Consider the following 9,618-nt stretch of genomic DNA (forward strand, 5'->3'; position numbering starts at 1 on the left):
TTCTATACCCATTTTATTAAGTGTTTTAATCATAAATGGATGTTGTATCTTGTCAAATGCTTTTTCTGCATCAATTGATATAATCATATGATTTTTGTCCTTTATTTTGTTTATGTGATGTATCACATTGATGGATTTGCGGATGTTGAACCATCCTTGTGCCCCGGGGATGAACCCCACTTGGTCGTGATGAATAATCTTTTTAATGCATTGTTGTATTCGATTTGCTAGAATTTTATTTAGGATTTTTGCATCGGTATTCATCAGAGATATTGGTCTGCAGTTTTCTTTTTTTGTGCTTTCCTTACCAGGTATTGGTATCAGGGTAATGTTGACCTCATAAAATGAGTTAGGGAGTACTGTCTCTTCTTCAATTTTTTGGAAGAGTTTGTGCAGAATTGGTATTGGATCCTCTTTGAAGGTTTGGTAGAATTGACTAGTGAAGCCATCTGGTCCTAGACTTTTGCTTTTGGGAAGGTTTTGGATGACTGATTCAATTTCGTTACAGGTGATCGGTCTGTTTAGATTTTCCAGTTCTTCATGGTTCAGCCTTGGAAGACTATATGTTTCTAAGAACTTGTCCATTTCTTCTAGGTTGTTGAATTTGGTGGCATATAGTCCTTCATAGTATTCTTGGATGATCCTTTGTATTTCTGTGGTGTCCGTGATAACTTCCCCTTTTACATTTCTGATTTTGTTAATCAGTGTCTTCTCTCTTTTTATCATAGTAAGTCTAGCCAAGGGTTTGTCAATTTTGTTAATCTTTTCAAAGAACCAGCTCTTTGTCACATTAATTTTTTCTATTGTCTTTTTGTTCTCTATTTCATTTAGTTCTGCTCTAATTTTTGTTATTTCCTTTCTTCTGCTGACCTTGGGTTTTACTTGTTCTTCTTTTTCTAGTTCTTTAAGGTGTAACATGAGGTTAATTATTTGGGAGTTTTCTTGTTTCTTGAGATAGGCCTGTAATGAGATAAATTTCCCTCTTAAAACTGCTCTCGCTGCATCCCAAAAATTTTGGTACGATGTATTTTCATTGTCATTTGTTTCTATGTATCTTTTGATCTCTCCTCTAATTTCTTCTTTGACCCAGTCCTTCTTTAAAAGTATGTTGTTTAATCTCCACGTATTTGTGTTTTTTCCTGCTTTCTTTTTACAGTTGATATCCAACTTCAAAGCCTTGTGATCAGAGAATATGCATGGTATGATTTCAATCTTCTTAAATTTGTTGAGACTGATTTTGTGTCCCAATATATGGTCTATCTTTGAGAATGTTCCGTGTACACTAGAGAAGAATGTATAGTCTGATGTTTTAGGATGAAGTGCTCTATAAATGTCAATTATGACATCGAAGCAAACACAGAGAGTCAGCCAGAATGAGGAAACAAAGAAACATATCCCAAATAAAAGAACAGAAGAAACCTTCAGAAATGGAACTAAATGAAGCAGAGGTAACCAAACTGTCAGAGACAGAGTTCAGAATTCTGATGATAAGAATGTTTAAGGAACTTAGAGAGGACATCAAGAAGGATGTAGAAATCATAACGAACAACCAGTTAGAACTAAAGAACACAGTTACCGAAATAAAGAACTCACTTGAAGGAATTAACAGCAGGTTAGATGAAGCAGAGGATCGAATCAGCGACTTAGAAGACAAGTTAGCAGAGATCACCCAAACAGAACAACAGAAAGAAAAAAGAATAAAAAACAATGAAGATGGTTTAAGAGACCTATGGGATAACATCAAGCGCAACAACATGCGCATCATAGGAATACCAGAAGGTGAAGAGAAGAAACAAGGGATTGAGAACATATTTGAAGTAATAATGTCTGAAAATTTCCCTAACCTGATGAAGGAAACCAACATACAAGTCCAGGAAGTGCAGAGAGTTCCAACCAGGATAAACCCAAACAGGTCCACTCCAAGACACATTATAGCTAAAATGGCAAAGATTAAAGACAAAGAGAGAATCCTAAAAGCAGCAAGAGAAAGACAGAGGGTTACATACAAGGGAACTCCCATAAGACTATCAAATGACTTTTCTGCAGAAACATTGAAGGCCAGGAGGGAGTGGCAGGAGATACTCAAAGTGATGGAAAACAAAGGCCTACAACCTAGGTTGCTTTATCCAGCAAGGCTATCATTTAAAATTGACGGGGAGATAAAGAGCTTCCCAGAAAAGAATAAACTAAAGGAATTCATTACCACCAAGCCAGCATTGCAAGAAATACTAAAAGGACTTCTGTAAATAGAAGAAAGACGGAAACAACTTATCCACAAATTTAAAAATGGCAATAACTATGTACTTATCAATAATCACTTTAAATGTAAATGGTTTAAATGCTCCAATCAAGAGACATAGGGTGGCTGAATGGATAAGAAAGCAAGACCCTTGTATATGCTGTATACAAGAGACTCACCTCAGATCAAAAGACACACACAGGCTAAAAGTGAAGGGTTGGAGTAAGATATTCCATGCAAATGGAAATGAGAAAAAAGCTGGAGTTGCAATACTTATCTCTGACAAAATAGACTTTAAAATGAAGAAAATATTAAAAGACAAAGATGGACACTATATAATAATAAAGGGATCAATTCGACAAGAGGATATAACCCTAGTAAACATCTATGCACCCAACATAGGAGCACCTAAATATATAAAACAGATATTGACTGACATAAAGATGGAGATCAACAGTAACACTATCATAGTAGGGGACTTCAACACACCTCTGACAACAAGGGACAGGTCTTCCAGACAGAAAATCAATACGGAAACAACAGCCTTAAATGACACATTGGACCACTTGGATTTAACCGATATTTTCAGAGCATTCCACCCCAATGCTGCAGAATACACGTTCTTCTCAAGCGCACATGGAACATTCTCCAAGATAGACCATATGTTAGGCCACAAAGCAAGTCTGGATAAATTTAAGAAAATTGAAATCATACCAATTGTCTTCTGACCACAGTGCTATGAAATTAGAAATGAACTACAGGAAAAAGACTGGAAGACACACAAATTCATGGAGGCTGAATAATATGTTACTAAACAATGAATGGGTCAAACAGGAGATCAAGGAAGAAATCAAAAGATATCTCGAGACAAACGAAAATGAAAATACAACGACCCAAAATCTATGGGATGCAGCGAAAGCAGTCCTAAGAGGGAAGTTCATAGCACTGCAGGCCTACCTAAAGAAACAAGAAACATCACTAATCAACAGTTTATCTTCACACTTAAGGGATCTGGAAAAGAACAACAAAATAAGCCCAAAGGGAGTACAAGGAAGGAGATAATAAAGATCAGAGCGGAAATAAATGAAATAGAAACCAGAAAAACAATACAAAAGATCAATGAATCCAAGAGTTGGTTCTTAGAGAAGATAAACAAAATTGACAAACCTTTAGCCAGACTCATTAAAAAAAGAGAGAGGACCCAAATTAATAAAATCAGTAATGAAAGAGGAGAAGTGACAACAGACACTGCAGAGATACAAAAATCCTAAGAAATTTCTATGAGCAACTGTATGCCAACAAATTTGACAACCTGGAAGAAATGGACAATTTCCTAGATGCATACAACCTCCCAAGGCTAACTCAAGAGGAGACAGAAAACCTGAATAGACTGATTACCACCAAGGAAATTGAATCAGTAATCAACAATCTCCCAACAAACAAAAGCCCTGGACCAGATGGCTTTACAGGTGAATTTTACAGAGCGTTCCAAAAGAATTGTCACCTATTCTCCTCAAACTCTTCCAAAAATCCAGAGGAGGAAGACTCCCAAACACTTTTTGAAGCCACTATCACCCTGATCCCAAAATCAGACAAAGACACCACAAAAAAGAAAACTACAGGCCGATATCGCTAATGAACATAGATGCAAAAATCCTCAACAAAATACTAGCAAACAGAATTCAGCAATATATTAAAAAGATTATACACCATGATCAAGTGGGATTCATCCCTGGTATGCAAGGGTGGTTCAACATCCATAAATCAATTAATGTGATACACCACATTAACAAAATGAAAAATAAAAATCATATGATCATATCAATTGACAGAAAAAGCATTTGATAAAATTCAGCAGCCATTCATGATAAAAACCCTTAAGAAAGTGGGAATAGAGGATCATATCTCAACATAATAAAGGCCATATATGATAGACCCACAGCTAACATCATACTCAATGGGGAAAAACTAAAACCATTCCCTTAAAATCAGGAACAAGGCAAGGCTGCCCACTTTCTCCACTTCTATTCAACATAGTGCTGGAAGTTCTAGCCACAGCAATCAGACAAGAAAAAGAAATAAAAGGCATCCAAATCGGTAAGGAGGAAGTAAAACTGTCATTATATGCAGATGATATGATACTATATTTAGAGAACCCTAAAGACTCCACCAAGAAACTATTAGAGCTGATAGATGAATTTAGTAAAGTAGCAGGATACAAAATTAATATTCAGAAATCAGTTGCATTTGTATATACCAATAATAAAACATCAGAAGGAGAAATTAAAAAAGCAATTCCATTTACAATTGCTCCAAAGACTATAAAGTGCCTGGGAATAAATTTAACCAAAGAAGTAAAAGATCTGTACTCAGAAAATTATAAGACACTGAAGAAAGAAATGAAAGAAGATACAAATAGATGGAAACACATACCATGTTCATGGATAGGAAGAATTAATATAGTTAAAATGTCCATACTGCCTAAGGCAATATATATATTCAACGCAATTCCTATCAAACTACCAACGACATTTTCACAGAAATAGAACATATAATCCTAAAATTTATATGGGATAACAAAAGACCCCGGATATCTTCAACAATCTTGAGAAATAAGAACAAAGTGGGAGGTATAACAATACCTGACTTCAAATTATACTACAAGGCTACAGTAATCAAAACAGCATGGTACTGGCATAAAAACAGACCCATAGATCAATGGAACAGAATAGAGAGTCCAGAAATAAATCCATGCCTATATGGCCATTTAATCTATGACAATGGAAGCAAGAATGTACGGTGGGGTAAAGACAGTCTATTCAATAAATGGTGCTGGGAAACTTGGACAGACACATGCAAAAAGATGAAGCTGGATCACCTCCTTACACCACATACAAAAATAAATTCAAAATGGCTTAAAGATTTAAATGTAAGATCTGAAACCATAAAATTCCTAGAAGAAAATATAGGAAGAAACTTCACAGACATTACCCGGAGTAAGATTTTTACTGATATATCTCCACGTTCGAGGGAAGTAAGAGGAAAAATAAACATGTGGGATTACATCAAACTAAAAAGCTTTTTCACAGCAAAGGAAACCATCAATAAAACAAAAAGGGATCCTACTGATTGGGAAAAGATATTTGCCAATGATATATCTGATAAGGGTTAATATCACAAATTTATAAAAACTCACTCAACTCAACTCCAAAAAACAAACAACCCAATTAAAAAATGGGCAGAGGACATGAAGAGACATTTTTCTAAAAAGGACACACAGATGGCAAACAGACATATGAAGAAATGTTCAACCTCACTAACCATTAGAGAAATGCAAATAAAAACCACAATGAGATACCACCTCACCCCAGTCAGGATGGCTATCATCAATAAATCAACAAACAACAAGTGCTGGCGTGGATGCGGAGAAAAGGGAACGCTGGTGCACTGTTGGTGGAAATGCAGATTGGTGCAGCCACTATGGAAAACAGTTTGGAGATATCTCAAAAATCTGAAAATGGAACTACCTTATGATCCAGCAATCCCACTCCTAGGTATCTATCCGGAGAAATCCAAAACTCCAATTCAAAAATCTTTATGCACTCCTATGTTTATTGCAGCACTATATACAATAGCCAAGACCGAAACAACCGAAATGCCCATCAGTAGATGACTGGATTAAGAAACTGTGGTACATTTATACAATGGAGTATTACGCAGCCATAAAGAAGAAAGAAATCTTACCATTTGCAACAACATGGATGGACCTAGAGAACATTATGTTAAGTGAAATAAGTCAGAAAGAGAAAGACAAATACCATATGATCTCACTTATATGTGGAATCTAAAGAAAAGAATAAGTGAATGAACTAATCAGAAACAGTTTTGGAAACATGGAGGAAAAACTGAGGGTTGCTAGATGGGCAGGGGGGTGGGGATAAGGGGAAGGTGAGAGGTTTTGGGAACGTACAGAGGGATAGTGGATAGGGGGAGGGGGGTTCACACAGTGTGAGGGATATAAATGATAAATGTCTAAGTTTTGCTTTGTCTTGTGCACCTGAAACTAATTAATTAAACAAACAAACAAACAAACAAACAAACAAACAAACAAACAAACAAAAATTGGTTAGAGAGGCAAGAGCCAATGAGAATTAAAACCTTAGAGTCAGGCAAGGCTCTAAAACCTTAGAGTCAGGGAAGATGGGAATACAGCACCTGTATCTAAAGGATTATTGATGGAAGTTACTTACATTATAAAATTATTAGGTTGGTGCAAAAGTAATTTCAGTTTTTGCAATTATTTTTAACCTTTTAAACTGCAATTACTTTTGCACCAACATAGTATCTTTGCATTTTGTGGGAGAAGTTACCTCACATGATCAAACTGAGGAAAAGGTAAGTCTCCAGACACAAACCGTCATGTTAGCACAGATCTACTCTATAAACACTCAGGTGTACATAGCGGCTTACCCTGATCCTTGGGCAGTGAGTAGTATACTGCAATAATTGCCTTGATGGCAGCACGGACCTGTTCACAGAACCTCTGGGTTTCCTATGAAGCAATAGACCAATTTCAGAATGAAAAAAAAAAATGGATTGGATGTGGTCAACCCTTCTACTGTGGAAGAGAGACAAAAGAGAGCAGACATCTGGACAGCGTCATCAAACACTTTCTGAAGTCTTATTACGAGTTAGGCCTTGTGTTATTTTCATAACATAGAAGAGTGAACTGGACACCAGCTGCTGAGCTGATAACTCAATAAAATATTAAGCAGTTGGAAAAAAAAAAAAAAAAAAAGTCAATTATGTCCATTTCATCTAATGTGTCATTTAGGGCTACTATTTCGTTATTTATTTTCTGTTTGGATGATCTATCCATAGCTGTCAATGATGTATTTAAGTCCCCTAGTATAATTGTGTTTTGGTCAATTTCTCCCTTTAGTTCTGTTAGTAGTTGCTTAGTGTATTTCAGCGCTCCCTGATTGGGGCCATAAATATTGATGACTGTTATGTCTTCTTGTTGTACAGTCCCCTTCACCATTATGAAATGTTCATCTTTGTCTCTTGTTATCTTTTTCACCTTGAAGTCTGTTTCATCTGATATCATTATGGCTACACCTGATTTTCTCTGGGTACCATTTGCTTGGAGTGTCAATTTCCACCCTTTCACTTTGAGTCTATGCTTGTCCTTGTAGCTGAGATGTGTCTCTTGGAGACAGCATATGGTTGGGTTTAGTTTTTTGATCCAATCTGCTACTCTGTGCCTTTTTATTGGTGAGTTCAGTCCATTTACATTTAGGGTGATTATTGATATGTGAGGATTTCCTGTCATTCTATCTTTAGTTTTCTGGTAAGACTGTGTCTCCATTGTTTCTTTGCCTTTTTGTTGTTGTCTATTATTTCTGTGTGGTGGCATTCTATGATGTTTCCCTCTGTTTCTTCTTTTATTTCAGTATATATTTCAATTCTGGATTTATTTTGAGTGGTTACCCTTAAGTTTATGTAAAAGAAAGTTTGATATTTAGAGTATTCCATTTTCTTCAGCATGTCTACTTTCTCCATTCCCATATTCCGGTTCAGGCCTTTACTCTCCCCTTTTTTATGTTTTGGTTGACACGAATTGTCCCTGTTGATGGTGGTCAAATAGCCTCCTTTAGTATTTCTTGTAGTGCAGGTCGTGTATTAGAAAATTCCCTCAGCTTCTGTATGTCTGGAAAGGTCTTTATTCCTCCTTCATATCTAAAGGATATCTTTGCTGGATATATTATTCTTGGCTCATGATTTCTCTCTTTCAATAGTTTGAATATTTGGTTCCACTCCCTCCTGGCTTGTAGAGTTTCTGCTGAAAAATCTGATGATAATCTAATGGGCTTTCCTTTGTAAGTTACCGTCTTCTTTTCCCTGGCTGCCTTGAGGATTCTTTCTTTGTCGTTGGTTTTAGACAGCTTCAATACAATGTGCCTTGGAGAAGGTCTGTTGGGATTGAGGTAACTAGGTGTTCTATTTGCTTCTTGGATTCGAGGGTCCAGTTCTGTCCACAAATTTGGGAAGTTCTCATCGACAATTTGTTTGAATATATTCTCTGTTCCCTTCTCTCTTTCTTCTCCTTCTGGTATGCCCATTATTCTTATATTGCTCTTTCTGATGGAGTCAGAAAGTTCTTGTAGAGTTCTTTCATTTCTTTTAAGTCTCAAGTCTCTTTCTTCTTCTATCTGTGTAATTTCCAGGTTTCTATCTTCGATGTCACTGATTCTTTGCTCCATCTGGTCAACTCTACTACCTAAGCTGGTTATTTCATTCTTAATTTCTTCTATTGAGTTCTTAATCTCCAGAAATTCTATTTGGTTCTTTTTTAAGATTTCAATCTCTTTTGTAAAATGCTCATGCTGTTCTTTGATTGAGTTTCTGAGTTCATTTAACTGCCTATCTGTGTTTTCTTGCATCTCGTTGAGTTTTTTCAGAACTACAATCTTGAATTCTCTGTTTTTTAAGTCTCATATTTCTGTATCTTTAAGTGCCTTTTCTGGAGATTTTTCACTTTCTTTCTGAGCTAGCTTGTTGCCTTGGTTATTCATGGCGATTACTGGTTTACTATTTCTCTTCCTAGACATCTACAAGAGTGACTTCTGCAATTTGATAGGAAGAGGTCTTTCTTTTGTTTTCCAGTACTTGTTGGTAGAATGTTTTACTTTTTCTCCAACTGCAGCGTATTTTTCTTCTCCCACACGGTTCTGCTATGTCTTCTCTGCACTATTCCTGCTTCTCACAAAATAGGGGGGGTTCCCTGGGAGACGGGCTTCTCCTCTGTTAATAGTTAGTCTAGGTCACAGGGCGCAGTGTCCTTCCTGGTGGGTATGCGGAGAGCTTTTGATGTTCCAAAGCTCTTCCAGCTCCTGATTCAGAGCCCGTATGTTTGAGCAGTTCTGTTTACTCCTGCAGGGATCCGCCCAGCTAGGTGGGGTCAGGGGCGGGGTGAGTTGTGAGAGGTGGCCCAGAGCAATGGTGGCGACCACCACAGCCGGTCCTGCTTCCACAGCTCTCTCCCCTTTGCTGGAACTAGTTGGGCTGTGAATTTGTGTCTGCGGTCCACAGTTCTCAAAACAGCGAATTTTCTGTTGTTTTGATCTGACACTGCTACTGTTTCGCTTCTAGCACCGGGCAGGTGGGGGCGGGGCGAGCTCTGGGAGGGGAGGGAGGGGGCGGCTAGTCTCAGTGCCTAAGGCTCCGTTCTCTGCTCGGCAGTGCGGGCTTAAACCACCGTTTTCAGCCTTTTTCCCTCAGTCTTTTCTCCGAGGTCTCTGCCATGAGCGTTGGGTTCAGCCGTGTTATATGCTGTCCCCTCAGCCCTATGGAGCCCTGGCGGAGCCCTAGCAGTCCGA

The sequence above is a fragment of the Rhinolophus sinicus genome, linkage group LG05 (genome assembly GCF_036562045.2).
Source record: "Rhinolophus sinicus isolate RSC01 linkage group LG05, ASM3656204v1, whole genome shotgun sequence".
Classification (NCBI taxonomy): domain Eukaryota; kingdom Metazoa; phylum Chordata; class Mammalia; order Chiroptera; family Rhinolophidae; genus Rhinolophus; species Rhinolophus sinicus.